The 15,588-nt window shown below is 38.5% G+C and overlaps 1 long non-coding RNA gene across 1 annotated transcript; it reads right to left on the reverse strand.

Annotated features, from left to right (window-relative positions):
* Nucleotides 1–2,758: 2,758 nt before the first annotated feature.
* LOC143682799 (uncharacterized) lies at nt 2,759–9,535 on the reverse strand. The gene is made up of 3 exons (XR_013175281.1): nt 9,462–9,535; nt 4,438–4,524; nt 2,759–3,156 (listed from the first exon to the last, which is right to left on the reverse strand). It is a non-coding gene; the product is annotated as an uncharacterized LOC143682799 (long non-coding RNA).
* Nucleotides 9,536–15,588: the final 6,053 nt, after the last annotated feature.

Here is a 15,588-nt window from a genome sequence, read left to right on the forward strand (position 1 = left end):
GGGCTTAATTAGAGAAGCAGAGCCAGGAGAGATTTACATATTAAGAGATTTAATACAAGGAATTGGCTTATGCAATTGCGGGGACTAGCTAAGCAAGTCTGAAATCTGAAGGGCAGGCTGTCAGCAGGAGCAGGCTAGAACTCATGAATGTGGCCCAACTCCTGCCCATCACAGAATTTCTCCTTTTTTTCTTTTCAGGGAAGCTTCACCCTGCTTTTAAGGTCTTCTGACTGAACCAAGTCCACGCAGTCCTGGATAATCTTTCCTACTTAAAGTTCCCTGGTTATGGGTGTTAATTAGAAATCTTTTACAAATTCCCTTCACAGTTTGAATAGTGGGGGACCATAGACTAGCAGTGTTGACCTATCAGAAAAAAATACCGATTAAAAAGCTTGCCAGGATGTTCAAAAGGAATTTTGTTGACTCTATAGACCAATTTGGAGAGAATTTCCATGTTAACAATGATGAGTCTTCCAAACTCAAGCACAGAATATCTCTCTCCATTAATTTCTATCTTTACTTTATCTCAGCAATGATTTGTAGATTTTAATGTACAAATCTTGTGCGTCTTTTATTATTATTAAGTAGTTTTGTTCTTTTTAATGTGATTGTGAATGGAATGTTCTTAATTTCATTTTCAGATTCTTCTTTGGCTGTATATAGAAATTCAATTGATATTTATATCTTGGTCTTATGTCCTAGGACATGCTGATTAATTGATCAGTTTTAGACACTTTCTAATGATTCATTCATACAGGATCATACCATCTGCAAAAAAAAAAAAAAAAAGAGACTATTTTATTTCTTCCTTTCCAATATGGATGCCTATAATTTTTGAGTGTGACTTAATGAAATAGCTAGATCCTCCATACAATAATGAAGAGAAACAGTGGTGAAAGCAGACATCTTTGCCTTATTTGTGCCATCTTAGAGACAATGCATTCAATCTTTCACTATTAGGTATTATGCTACCTGTGACTTCTTCATAGATACCCTTTATCAGGTTGAGGAAGTTCCCTTCTATCCCTGGCTTGTTTTTTATTTTTCAGTTAAAATAGCAGAAGAGATTATTTATTTTAAGTGTGTTACACTCGGCCATTATTGAGAACAGAACTAGTCCAGAATGCCTCAGGTCCAGGGCAAAGGAACGAAAAGGACTGCTTTGGTATGAGCAAGGTGGGTCTCTTAGAGGTGTTCATGGAGAATGGATGGTATTGGAAGCTCTAGATCCATTGAGAAAGAAGTTCTAGACAGTAGCCTGCAGTCAACAACTTGTACCTTATTCAGATTTTCTACTTCTTAAGTCAGTTTTAGTAATTTGTGCCTTTCTAGGAACCTGTTCATTTCATCTAAATTGCTTAATTTGTTGACATAATATTCTCCTATAATCATTTTAATTTCTATAGTACCAGTGGTGATGTCTCCTTTTTATTCTTAACTTGGTCATTTGTGTCTTCTCTCTTATTCTCTCTCTCTTTTTAACAAAGGATTTGTCAATTTTGCTCTTAAAAAAAAAAGTGTTTGGCATCATGAGTTTTCTATTTCAACAATTTCCATTGTACTCTTTATTCTTTGTTTCTTTCTGCTTGCTTTTGGTTCATTTTGCTCTTTTTTCCTAGTTCTTAAATGTGGGATTTTATCGTATTGATTTGAGACCTGTCTTTTTCTCATTTGAAGTTATGTTTCCTGTGAAGCACTACTTTAGAAACTTTCAATATATTTTTATATGTCATGCTTTGTCTTTTTCTGTTCAAAATGTTTTTAATTTCTCTTTTGATTTTTTTTTGAACCATTGCTTATTTAGAAGGGTGTTGCTTAGTTTCCAAATAGATGGGGTTTTCCCAAGATATCTTTTGTTCTGGGTTTTTAATTTAATTGTATTCTAAATCAGTATGTGGTTTAGTTTAGAGAATACTACATGTGCATTTGAAAAGAATTTGTGCTCTAAAAATTTTGGTTGGAGTATTCTATAAATATCAGTTGCATCAAATTGGTTGATAGCGTTCTTCAAGTCTTATATATCCCTGTTGATTTTCTGTCTAGTTGTTCTGTCTTTTGCTGAGAGTGGGTTGTTGAAATCAACTATTATGGTTGAATTGTCTTTTTCTCCTCTTAATTCTGTTATTTTTTTGTTTCATGTATTTTGAGGCTCTTTTTAAGGTACCGTCTTGGTTTTCCAGGCTGCTATGATAAATAGCACACAATTGGTTGGCTTAAACAACAGTGATTTATTGGATCATGTTTTCAGAGTCTAGGAGTTCAAAATCAAGGCTTGGCATAACCCATTCTTTCTCGCCAAAGACTGTAGCATTCTGGTGCTGATTTGCTACAATACTCGGCATTCCTTGCCTTATATATTTGCCTCCATCACATGGCAGTCTCTCTTTTCAATGTCTATGCTTCTGGTTTTTGTGCCTCCCTCTGGAGTCTGACTCACTGTGTCCGAATTTCTTCTGCTTGTAAATGAGTCCAATAACATGGATTAAGGCCCACTCTGGTTCAGTTGGGTCATGCCTTAATTAAAAATAACATCTTCCAAAGGTCCTATTTATACATGAGTTCACCCCCACAAGAATTCAGATTAAGATTAAGAACATCTTTTGTTGGGATAAATAATTCAACCTACTACAGGTGTATATGCATTTATAATTGTTATATCTTTTTGATGTATTGCTTCTTTTATTATTTTAAATAAATATTATTTTTGAAGTATCTTTTTTTTAGTAACATTTCTTACCTTAAGGTTTATTTTGTCTGATATTACAATAACCACTCCAGCCCTCATATAGTTACTGATTCACAATACATCTTTTTCTATCCTTTCACTTTCAAGCTATTTGTGTCTTTGAATCCACAAAGTATGTCTTTGGCTCACAGCATATAGTTGGGTCTTTATTTTCCATTCAGTCTGACAATTTTCTGTCTTTTGAGTAGGGTGCTTAGTTAATCCACATTTAATGTAATTATTGATATTGTTGGATTAAATGGAAAATTTTGTTATTCATTTCCTATTTGTTTCATGCTTTTTTGTTCTTCCTCTCTTCCTTTTCTACCTTCTTTTGTGTTAAATAAATTTCAAGTGTTCCATCCAAGAAGAAAATCTTTTGGAAGTAGAGCTAGGCAAAGAATCCTTAGACAAGAATCCAAAAACAAGATCTATAAAAAAAAAGAAATTTATAAGTTGGACCTTATTGAAATTTAAAACTTTTGCTTTGTGTAAAACCATGTTAAGAGGATGAAAAGAGAAGTTACAGACTTGGAGAAAATATTTGCAAACCATATATCAGACAAAGGGCTTTAGCTAGACTATAAAAAGAAATCTCAAAATTCTACAGTATAAAAACAACCCAATTAGAAAAGGTAAAGGCATGAACAAACATTTCAAAAGGATATGTGGGAAACAGATAATCACATGAATTCAACATTATTAGCCATTAGGACAATTCAAATGGGCTTTCACTACACATCTATTAGGATAGCTTGGAAAAAAATAGTGATAACACCAAATGCTGTTAAGAATACAGAGAAACTGAATCTCATACATTGTTGGTGTGAATATAAAATGATACAGTCACTCTGGAAAAAAAATTTCTATTTTCTTATAAAACTAAATACACAATTAGCATATGGCACAGCAACTCTTGGGCATTTATCCTAGAGAAATGAAAACTTCATACAAAAACTATCACATGAATGTTTTAGCAGCCATATTTATATTAGCCCAAAGCTAGAAACAGCCCAAACATCCATTGATGGGTGAATGGTTAAAAGACTCCAGAATAGCTATCCAATGGAATACTACTCAGCAGCATAAAGGAGCAAACTGTTGATATATCCAGCAACTTGGATGGCTCTAAGGGCATTATGCTTAGTGGAAAAAAGACAATCTCTAAAAGTAAAAATATATTGTATTATTCCACTTATATGACATCCTCTGAATGAAAAAACTTTATGAATGGAGAACAGATTAGGAGCTGCCAGAGTACAGGGACAGGGTGGGGATTAGATGTGATTTAAAGGGATAGCACACAGGAGTCCCTATATGGTGTTATAACAGTTCTGTTTCCTGACTGTGGTGGTAGTTACACAAATCTATGCATGACACCAAATTATGCAGAACTGCACATGCAAACGCACACACACACACAGAAATCAGTGCATGTCAAAACCCATGATAACTGATAACTGAAATAAGTTCTCTAGGCTAGTTAATAGTAATATACCAATATGAATTTCCTAGTTTTCCATACTATGCTACCAGCATATACTTGTCACCATTGGGGGAAACTGGTTGATGGGTATATGAAACTTTATACACATTTTTGCAGCTTCCTGTGAGTTTATAATAAATTCAAAATAAAAAGTTAAAAAAAAACATGTGCATACATATACAAAACATGTCCAGTCCAATATATTAATTTATACTGCAATTTTCACCTGAAGAAGATAACAATTCTTCCTGGAGTTTTACCTCTTCCCCTGGCTTGCTAAGCATGTCTCTTCCCCCATCAGAATCAAAGTTGGCTGGGGCAGGGAGTGGTGCATAAAGAGGAAAGAAAAGAGGAGACAATAGTTATTATTTGATTGGTACTATATTAGAATGGCCTCATGTTCGTCAGCCTCAGCAGATGATTAAAGGCAGATGCTCTGTCTTGAGAACTTTCATGGATTCTTCAGAAACTCCCTTGTTGGTCCTTCAGAACACAACTCATTGGTTAGGGTGAGTGCCTCTCCTTTTGCTGCCCATCCAATACCTTCTCTGCCTCTGTTCCCACTGTACACCCCACAGCTTCTGAATGCTGACAACTTGGAAGTTTACCCCTTGGGCACAATCCCTTTTAAAGCAACCTTAAATTACGGCATCCACTGTGGTTCCCAACTCTGGTAAGTGGGCTTCCCATACCTATGAATTGCTGAAAAAAGGAGATACACTTGTGCAGGCCACAGTGGCTCAGCAGGCAGAACTCTCGCCTGCCATGCCAGAGAGCTGGGATCGATTCCCAGTGCCTGTCCATGCAAAAAAAAAAAAGGAGATGCAGTTACTGCCCAGAGGCAGCCTTGACTTTGTGGCCATAGAAAACTTTGAATTTCTCAGCTATGAGTTAGCCATCAGCCCTCTGTGCCCCCCGCTCTGGTAAAATCTCTCTAGAACATTACTACTTATGGAATACTCATGACCATGTGAACAGGAAATACTACCAGTATCTCAGCAAACATATATATAGCTTCTGATATCACTATTTGGTCATAAAAACAAAATCCTATGACTGGTTGAATTAGCATTATTTGCAACTCATCTGACTCATTTCTCAAGCCTAGCAGAGAAACAGGGCAATATCTGGAATTTAGGCTGAGTGAATTATTTTTATTCAAACTACAAAACATGCCACCAATCATGAAATGCGTTTCTGGATCACTATAGCATTACAGTTTAGCAACCAATTAAACACATTCATACAACACAGACGCACAAATCAACTTTAACTAGGCAAACTTCTCACATAAACAGAAATCTTCACAGAGCCCAAAGATGGCCATGGAATTCTGTAAAACGACACACTAATATGTAAAAAAAAAGAAAAAGAAAAAAAGAAAAAAGTTCCAGCAAGTAATCCAGCAGAGCTTGAGGGAGCTAACAGGCAGAATCTTAAATTAGATGTGTCACATTTGGCAATAGCAGCCACTTGTGATTAGTGTGAAACAAGTCACTAACAGGCTAAAGGACCCGCAAGAAACCAAAATAAGTGGAAAACAAATGAACCTCTAACAAAGCATGAAAATCAAGACAACTCAATCATCACAGGCTTCCTTGTTTGGTCACTAACTCCACAACCCCTCAGCGATGAGGTTTGGGCTTATTTTTCACTCTCAGCCTCATATTTTGCAGTCTTTCTGTTCTTGCCTACCGCCAGCCCCTGGGTCAGGGCTCATCCTTTCAAGGCTAGATAGTGGCACCAGTTGCCTGACTGGTCTTTCTGTGTTCCATCTGCTCTCTGATTTATAAAATTCCTTCAAATGCCGTTCTCACCCTGTCACTCTCAGGGTCAAGAACTTACTGCCTCCACATTTGGCTACCCAAATCTTAAGAACTCTTTTACTCAACTTCAGGAGTAAAAGCAGATTTTTCTCTCTACAACAGTGTACCTTTACACTGAGACACAGGTTGTAGAGAATACATGAAAACTCAAGTATATTGTAGCACTTTCTGGTATTCCCCAAGACCCCACAGGAAAGAAAAGTAAAATTTCCAGCCAGAGAAGTGGTTTAGGGTCTCATATTCTCACTGCTCCAAGCAAGATGCAGCTCATGCTACTGGCACAGAAGAAGATGGGCATGGTTCTGCCCAGCCTCAGTCCTATGCGAGCTGGGTCCACTCTTACCTGGACCAAGAGGAACTGTACTTGGATAGTCAGCTCCAGCAAACGTAATAACAGCAGCTTAAGGAACTGAGCATATGTTCTACCACCTCAGGTTGTCCTTGAAAGTTGTCCATCTTAACCTCCTTCTTATGGCTAGAGGAGCCCTGGAAACAGATTCTAACCCCATGCTGAATGGCTAAATATTAGCATTAATATTTGACCAAAGCCAGATACCACCATAATAGAATGAACATCTAGAAACAAGTGTAAATCTAAAATTGTGTCCAAAAATAAATATTATTTTCATTGACTTATTAAAGTTTTTGCAGTCAAATTTTTAAAGTTTATAATATAGGATTATATTATATATAATATAATATAGGAACGATAATTTCTCAGTTGCTACAGTTCACCCATGGTCACTACGTTGTGCATTTATGATGTCAATAGTTGCTCATTTTCATTGAGGTAGGCAGAGAAGCAAGATTTCTTAAGGTACCTCATTTTTTTCTCTATCATTTTTTATTTTCTTAAAAGTCTTATTATGCATGGATTTAGGATGATTTATCACTGACATTATTGTATATAGTTTGAAAGTTGAACTCAACTTTGGTTGGCAAAGGTTGATATTATCTTCAAATGCCAAAATATTCCCCAAAACGACCTTTAGTTTTAAAGATACATATTCTAACTGGAATTAATTGATATTTTAAATTAAATACAGTTCTCAAAGGTTATTTTGGATAATTTCATAAATGTTGCACCAAACAATTTTAAAAAATTGTGATATATTATATCTAATCTTTAGAGCAGTAGTGTCCATTAGAATTATAATGTAAATCACATATGTAATTTTAAATTTTCTAGTGGTTATATTAAAAAAGTAAAACTAAATGGTAAAATTAATTTTAATAACCCAACATCTATACTACATACAAGTGTTTATATAATATAAATATATAACAAATTTACTAACCCAATAATTTACATAATCCAATATATCCAAAATATTTTTTCAACATGTTATCAATATGAAACAACTGAGCTATTTTACATTTTTTTTGGTATTTATTCTTTGAAATCCAGTGTATATTTTATACTTACATCCAGTCTCAATTCAGACTAGCCACATATCAAGTGCTCAATAGCCACACGTGATCTTTGTCTGCCATATTGGACAGTAAGGCTCTAGAAACTGCTCTTGGGCATTTTACATACTCCTAAACTGGATGAGCTCTACAAAGCAGACCAGTGATTTTTGTGATAAATTTCAAGCTGATGACATTTCATTAAAATTTGTAAACAAACCAGTTTCATGCAACATTCTACATGTTGTACAAAAGCAATCTTTGCTCATTTTTCAACCTCCATACCACTTTTTCTTTTTAAATACGATTTGCTAGAGAGAAGAACTCAGCTCAAACCAAATAATACTTGGATTCCATTTAAGGACACTTCCTTTAAGGATTATCAAAAAGATCATTGATAAAATGGTTTTCTTACCTATAGTAGTCCAATACTTGAACCTGAATTTAGCAATATACCATGGCTCTTTTGACTTTATATGTCCCCTGCCTCTAATTTGTTCTCGTTGTCAATTCCATCTTATTCAGATCATGCTCTGTACCCTTGAAATATTTAGAAGATCCAAAATTAAATGAGGAAAATATGTAAAATACCCAGCTTGGCCCTTGGCAGATTGTTGGTAAAATGGTAGGAAAGAAAAATCCCATACTCTTGTGGAAAATAGAATTCTGGATCCTAACAAAAGACATGTCCTTAATCTGCATTCCTATGGGTGTGAAACCATTTGTAAATAGGACTCTTTGAAGATGAATTATCAGTTAAGGTGTGCACTCAATTGTGAATAGGGTCTTTTAAAATCCTATTTGGGGTGTTCCTTAAACAATTTTACTGGCAGCCTTATAAAGTGAAGCCAGAATCGAGTAGAAGTCAGAGAAAATCACCGAGGAAGAAACCAGGGACATGGCCATGTGATGGAAGATCACCATCACCAGAACATTACTGACCCCAGGAGAAAGCACAGCCTTGTTGTTATCTACATTTTGGACTTTTAGCCTCTAAAACTATGAGCCCATATATTGTATTGTGTGGCATTTGTCACAGCAGCCCTGGAAAACTGAGACACCTCTAATGAAGGCCCTCCTAACTCAATGCTGACAATATCCAACTCAGATGCAATCTTTTCACCTATGGATTTCTGAGCATCCTCATAAAGTATAGAACATGTGTATTTACAAATTTTATTTTGTCCCACAGATTCAATCCCAACCTCCAAAGAGATTTAACCAAGCCAATAACAGATTGTCCATACAATTTGGCCACTATTTTCTCTCTTTCTGTCCACCCCATCCCCAACACACACACACACCCACTGACTGGTCTTTAGGGCCATGAGGCCCCAGTCAGGAATCTGGAGAATTAGCAAGGGGCATGGGGAATGCACAGACTGCATAAGCTGATCCACAGTCTCAGAAAATGGACTTCATCACTTCCAGGGTACTGACAAATTTTACGTGTCATACCTTTCCTACAAAGCCCTGGCAAAGTGAGCTGTGACAGCTGGGTACCTGTCATCGTTGGCATTTAGAGAATCATACTTGCAGCTTCTGAAAGGTGTGTACAATGTGCCAGGAATATTTTCCCAACCCACGTGAGCATCTCAGTGAGCAACCTAACTTCCAGCTGTTTTTCCTGTGTCTGAGGCATACTGCAAAAACTGGAGAATACTTGATAGAATTAAAAGTCCAAAGGTCCTAGAGGGACTCCCTGAGAACAAAGGAATTCACAAATACACTTGGGATGTTCCTATTATCCTGCACTTAATGTAGTTTTTGACCCCAACTTTTTGTCACTATCAAGCTCTGGAACCGGCTTTGGCTTTCGACTCAAATGCTGGCTTTTTTTTTTTTTTTTTTATAGTAAATAGAAATAGAAGATGTTTTAAGATGAAAAGCAAAGGGCCAGGTGGTCACAGACTTCTATAAAAATTGAATCAGGTCTTATGGGAAGATGCTGAAAAAGAATACATTGAGTTTCCCCTGCTCCAAGGAACAGCTATAGAAGTGACAGAAAACCTACCCGTACAGTGATTCCAGGGTGCAGATGACCTGAGGGTTTTCTGTACTGCATAGGGAGGCCCTGGTTGCAAAAGCTGAGGAATTGAAACAAAGAGAACCAAAGACCATCCAGCCAGTGCAAAGAGCCTAACACGTCTCTTTCAAAACTGAGGCCCAAAGCCCTCAGAGTGCAAGGACAGGGAGACAGAGACCAGGACCCAAGCCAAGCTGTGTTCTTTGAATGTGCCCCACCCACATGCACAACCCCCTCCAGTAACCTGCAACACTCCTCACGCCCCATGCACCTGAACCTTGCCCCTCCACCACACCCCATGCACTCAAGCCACACCCCCTGCTGCTCCCAGACCCCAAGACCCCTCCCACCCTGTGCATTCCAGACTCACCCTCCTGCCCCATGCATGTGCACATGCCCACTGCAGCCCCCAGCCACCTCTCCCACATAAGCACACACTCTTGTCCTATCCCATGCAGGACCCACACATCTCCGCCTCACCCCCTAACTTTGCATAAGTACTCACCTGCACATCTGGGCCTCCACCTGCCACAGCCCATGCAGGTGCTCAGCACCACCCTAACCCCTGAGGTCTGCGCATGCACACACCAGAGCCCCACCCCACCCCCAGATCCAGGCATACACATCCTTGCATTCTTCCCACCCTGGCATCCACTCATCTGCACCCCATCGCCTCAACCCCTGTACCCCACCCCTACATGCTGCGCATACGGGCACTCCTGCCCCATGCCCCCAAATTTCTGTTGAGGTACACACCAGCACCCTACACCCCCAGATGTGCACTTACATACCCAGTCCTTCCAGCACCAGCATCTATGCCCTGACCCCTGGACCCCTGCACCCAGCTCCACCCTACCCTGCACACATACACAAACCTACCTGGGCCACCTGCTGACCCAGGCACAAGCACACCCTTGTCCCAATCCCCAGCACAAGTGCCCCCTCTGACCCAGCAGGTGCTCATGTGCACACCCATGCCACACAGCCATACTCTGTATACACGCAGAACCCTGCCCCAGGCCCCCACGCATCCCATGTATGTGCATAGGCACCCCATCCCCCAACCCACACCCTGCAACTCCTGCAACCAGCGCTCCACTCCTGCGTACGTGTATATCTGCATCCTGATCCCTCTGGATCCCCTCCCACGTGCAAGCATGCACCCATGCCCACCTGCTCTGCACCCCAACCTCTATGCCCCTTATCCCACACCCTGATACCCAAGATCCCCTCACTCCCCACACCCACCCACAACCTGTCCATGCACCAGCCCCCGTGCATCTACACAGCCTTCCTTGATCTACCTCCTACTGTGCCCTGCCTCTGTGCCCACCATGCCATTCCCTGCTCCTGCACTCCAAGGCCTGTCTGAGCTGGACCCCACACCCATGTCCCCACACTGCCCTCCCACAGCCCTGCACCCCATGCTCCAGGGCACCAGTGTAGCGCCCCCTACCCCAGCACCTATCCCTGTACCACAATCCATCACCATACTGCTGTGCCCCATGTCTGACTGACACCTATCCCAAAAATACAAAACTTTAGACTACGAAAGGAAATCAACTTCCAAAGTAACCTATTGAGATAATTACATGCCTCAAAAGCACAGAAAATTATGAAACAAATGAAGATGCAGAAAGATACAGCCCAGCCTAATGAACAAATTAAAACACCAGAGGAGACACAGACTTTGAACAACTAATCAAAGATGTTATCATATAACTCTACTAAATAAAATCAGTGAGTTGGCTAATGATGTAAAGGATATCAAGAAGACACTAAAAGAACATGAAGAAGAATTTGAAAGAATAAATAGAAAAATAGCAGATATCACAGAGGTTAAAGATGTTGTAGACCAAAGAAAATATATACTAAAGACACACAACAGCAGATCTGAAGATGCAAAAGAAAGAATAAGCCAACTAGAGGACAGGACAATTTTTTTCAAACATATGAAAGAAGAAATGGCAAGAAAGATAGAAAAATTTGAATTGGATCTCAATGGACAAAATGAAACACATGAATATAAGAATCTCCAGTGTCCCAGAAGGGGAAGAGAAGAGAAAAGAGCTAGGAAGATTAGCTGAAAATAAAATGGGAGAAAACTTCCCAACCCTTATAAAAGACATAAATACACGAATCAAAGAAGCCCAATGAATCCCAAATAGAATAAATACAAATAGGCCTACCCCAAGACACAATCAGTCTGCCAAATGTTGAAGAGAAGCAGAAAATCCTGAAAGTGACAATAGAAAAATGATCTACTACATACAAAGGAAACTACATAAGACTAAGTTCAGACTACTCTACAGCCACGATGGAGACGAGAAGGCAGTGGTATGATATATTTAAGATCTTGAAAGGGAAAAATTTCCAGCCAAGAATTCTGTACCCAGCCAAAGTGGCCTTCAAAAGTGAAGGAGACACTACATGAGACATGACATCTAGAGGTGAAAGTCTCCCTGGTAGCATGAAAGATGATTCCCATTGAAAAGCCTGGCCTTGTCACCATAGGATCAACAATGCCATCCTAACCAAAACAGGGAAAAGAAGTGTAATAAATAAGGTATCAGTGGCTGGGGGCATTCAAATAGAATTGAGAGGCTACTCTGGAGGTCACTCTTATGCAAGCTTCAGTTAGACATTGCTACCTCCCACAGTTTGCCAAACCCCAGCCAGAACCATTCCTGTTAAACCCTAAAGAATACCTAGGGCATTATATACAATTCTAAAAAGGTTCCATGCACTAGAGTAAATTTCCAGAAACCTACAACCTCCAAATGGGTCCCAGGACCAGGTAAGTCCTGAAATGCAGATGGGCCAGCCTCTCTAGAACATCAACAGGTTCCATCCCCCATCCATATTATTGACAGTCCCTTCCAACATGAAGTTAGAATGGGCATAGCTGAAATAGCCCTAAAGAATGGGAGAAACATCAAAGGAGATGGTAGAGTTATACAGAGAAGGTAGTATTTAACAAATTAGTATGATTGCTGAATCATTGTACTGACAGTTCTTTTAATCTCCAGTATCTTAGAGCAGCTAGTAGTAAAAACTTAAAATTGTGGAATTGTAACCCATACCAATCTCTGAAACCTGTTCTGCAACTAATTGTTGCAATGCAATGTGCTTTGAAATTTATTGCTTTTTTTATATATGCTATTTTTCACAAAAAATGAAAAAAAGTCAATTGTGATGATAAATGCACAGCTGTATGATGATATTGATTGTACACATTGGATGATTACATGGTATGTGAATATATAATATATATCAATAAAAATATTTTAAAAAATTTTTTAAAGTGAGGGAGAGATTAAAATTTTCACAGACAAAGAAATGCTGAGAATTTGTCAAAAAAAAGTCTGGCCCTAGAGGAAATACTAAAGGAAGTTCTGTTGCTGAAAAAGTATATATAGGAGAGGGAGGTCTAGAAGGCCACACAGAATTGAAGAGTACCAGTAAGGGTAACTTAAAAGATAAAAAGAGAAAGAGGGAAAAGAATATATAGATCTGACAAATAAAACCCAAAGGATAAGATGTAGATTCAGGAAATGCCTTTACAACAATAACTTTGAATGTTAAGAGAATAAATTTACCAATTAGAAGATACAGATTGGCAGAATGGATTTAAAAATATGATCCAGCGATATGCTGCTTACAAGAGACTCATCTTAGACCCAAGGTTACAAATAGATTGAAAGTGAAAGGATGGAAAAAAATGTTCCATGCAAGCTGTAACCAAAAGAATGTGGGAGTAGCTACACTAATATCAGACAAAATAGACTTTAAATGTAAAGACATCATAAAAAACAAAGAAGGGCACCACATATTAATAAAAGGGGCAATTCACCAAGAAGAAATAATGATCATAAACGTTTATGCTCCCAATCAAGGAGCTCCAAAGTACATGAGGCAAACACTGGCAAAACTGAAGGGAGTGATAGAGGTTTCAACAATAATAGTAGGAGCCTTCAGTACACCACCCTTCTCTATAGATAGAACAACCAGACAGAGGATCAACAAGAAAATAGAGAACTTAAACAATTTGATAAATGAATTAGACTTAACAGACACATATAGAGATCGTTACACCCCCAAAACACCAAGATATACATTCTTCTCTAGTGTTCATGGAATGTTCTCCAGGATGATGGTATGTTGGGGCACAAAATAGGTCTTTACAAATTTAAAAACATTGAAATTACTCAAAGCATTTTCTCTGATAACAATGAAATGAAGCTGAAAATCAATAACCACCAAGAAACAAGAATTTTCACAAATATATGGAGATTAAATGACACACTCTTAAACAACCCCTGGGTCAAAGAAGAAATTGTTAAAGAAATCAGTAACTATCTAGGGATGAATGAAAATGAGAATATGACATATCAGAATTTATGGGATGCAGCAAAGGCAGTGCTCAGATGGAAATGCATTGCCCTAAATGCCTATATTAAAAAAGAAAACAGATCAAAATTCAAGGATGTAACTGCTTACCTGTAGGAACTTGATAGGGAACAGCAAACTAACTCCAAAGCAAGAAGAGACACAATAAACTTTAAAGCAGAATTAAATGAATTGGAGAATAAATGAACAATAGAAAGAGTCGATAAAACAAAAAATTGGTTCTGTGAGAAAGACAATAAAATCAATGGACCTTAGTAAGGCTGACCAAGAAAAAAAGAGAGAGAATGCAAATAAACAAAATCAGAAATGAGAGGAGGGTCATTACCACAGACTGAAGAAATAAAAAAAAAAGTCATAAGAAGATACTATGAACAACTATACACTAACAAACTAGGCAACAGATGAATGGACAAATTCCTAAAAACACACAAACAAGTTACACCAACTGAAGAAATAGAAGATTTCAACAAACCAATCACAAGTGAAGAGATTCAATTATCATCAAAAATCTTCCTACAAAGAGAAGGCAGATGACTTCACAGGGGAATTTTATCAAACATTCCAAAAAGAACTAACACCAATTCTGCTCAAAGTTTTTCAAAAATTTGAGGAAAATGAAATACTACCTAACTCATTTTATGAAGCTGTTTTAGTTTACTAAAGCTTTCAGAATGCAGCACACCAGAGATGGATCAACTGTTAATAAGGGGATTTATTTAGTTGAAAATGGATAGTTCTTCAAAGCAAAGGGAGCTAGATTTTATCTGAACTTCTCTGTCACATGGGAAGACACATGGTGATGTCTACTGGTGTGCCAGTCTGAATCTGTGGTGGACCCCATAAAAGCCATGCCCTTTGATCCTCTTCAGTATTGCTAGGTGGGAGCATTATGATTGTTCCCATGGAGATGTGGCCCACTAATTGTGGGTGGTGACTTTTAATTAGATGATTTCCATGGAGGTGTGTCTCCACCCATTGAAGGTGGAATTGCTTACTAGAATCCTTTTAAAAGAGGAAATATTTTGGAGACAGTCCTTTTTTGTAGAGCCACGAGAAAGCCAGCAGATGCTGCCATGTTTGCCATGTGCCCTTCCTGCTGAGAGAGAAACACTGAACTTCATTGGCTTTCTTGAACCAAGTTATCTTTCCCTAGATGCCTTAGATTGGATATTTCTATAGACTTGCTTTAATTCGGACATTTTTTCGGCCTTAGAACTGTAAACTAGCAGCTTATTAAATTCCCTTTTTTGAAAGCCATTCCATTTCTGGTATATTGCATTCCGGCAACTAGTAACTACAACAACTGGCCTTCTCTCCTGGCTTCTGAGTTCAAAAAATTGTCCCCTGGGTGATTCTTTCTGCATCTCCAAACATCTAAGCCGAGCTGAGAGTGCTGAGATGAACTATGCTGAGCTGCTTGGGCTGTGCTATGCCGAGCTCCCTTCTGAACTCTCGCTTTCAAGTCTCCAGCTAATTAAATTAAGCCTCACTCATTGTGGAAGTCACTCCCCTTAGCTGACCACAAATGCAATAAGCCATAGATGAATTTCACATACTAATTATTTAAGTCCACAGAGACAGAACAATGGGGCATCATCACCTGGCCAAGTTGGCAACTGAACTTAACTATCACATGTCCACCCCTTGTTAACTTGGCAACTATCATCGGTCCTACAGATTTGCAATGCAGTAAATCTTTCCATAT

Source organism: Tamandua tetradactyla, chromosome 5 (assembly GCF_023851605.1).
Source record: "Tamandua tetradactyla isolate mTamTet1 chromosome 5, mTamTet1.pri, whole genome shotgun sequence".
Classification (NCBI taxonomy): domain Eukaryota; kingdom Metazoa; phylum Chordata; class Mammalia; order Pilosa; family Myrmecophagidae; genus Tamandua; species Tamandua tetradactyla.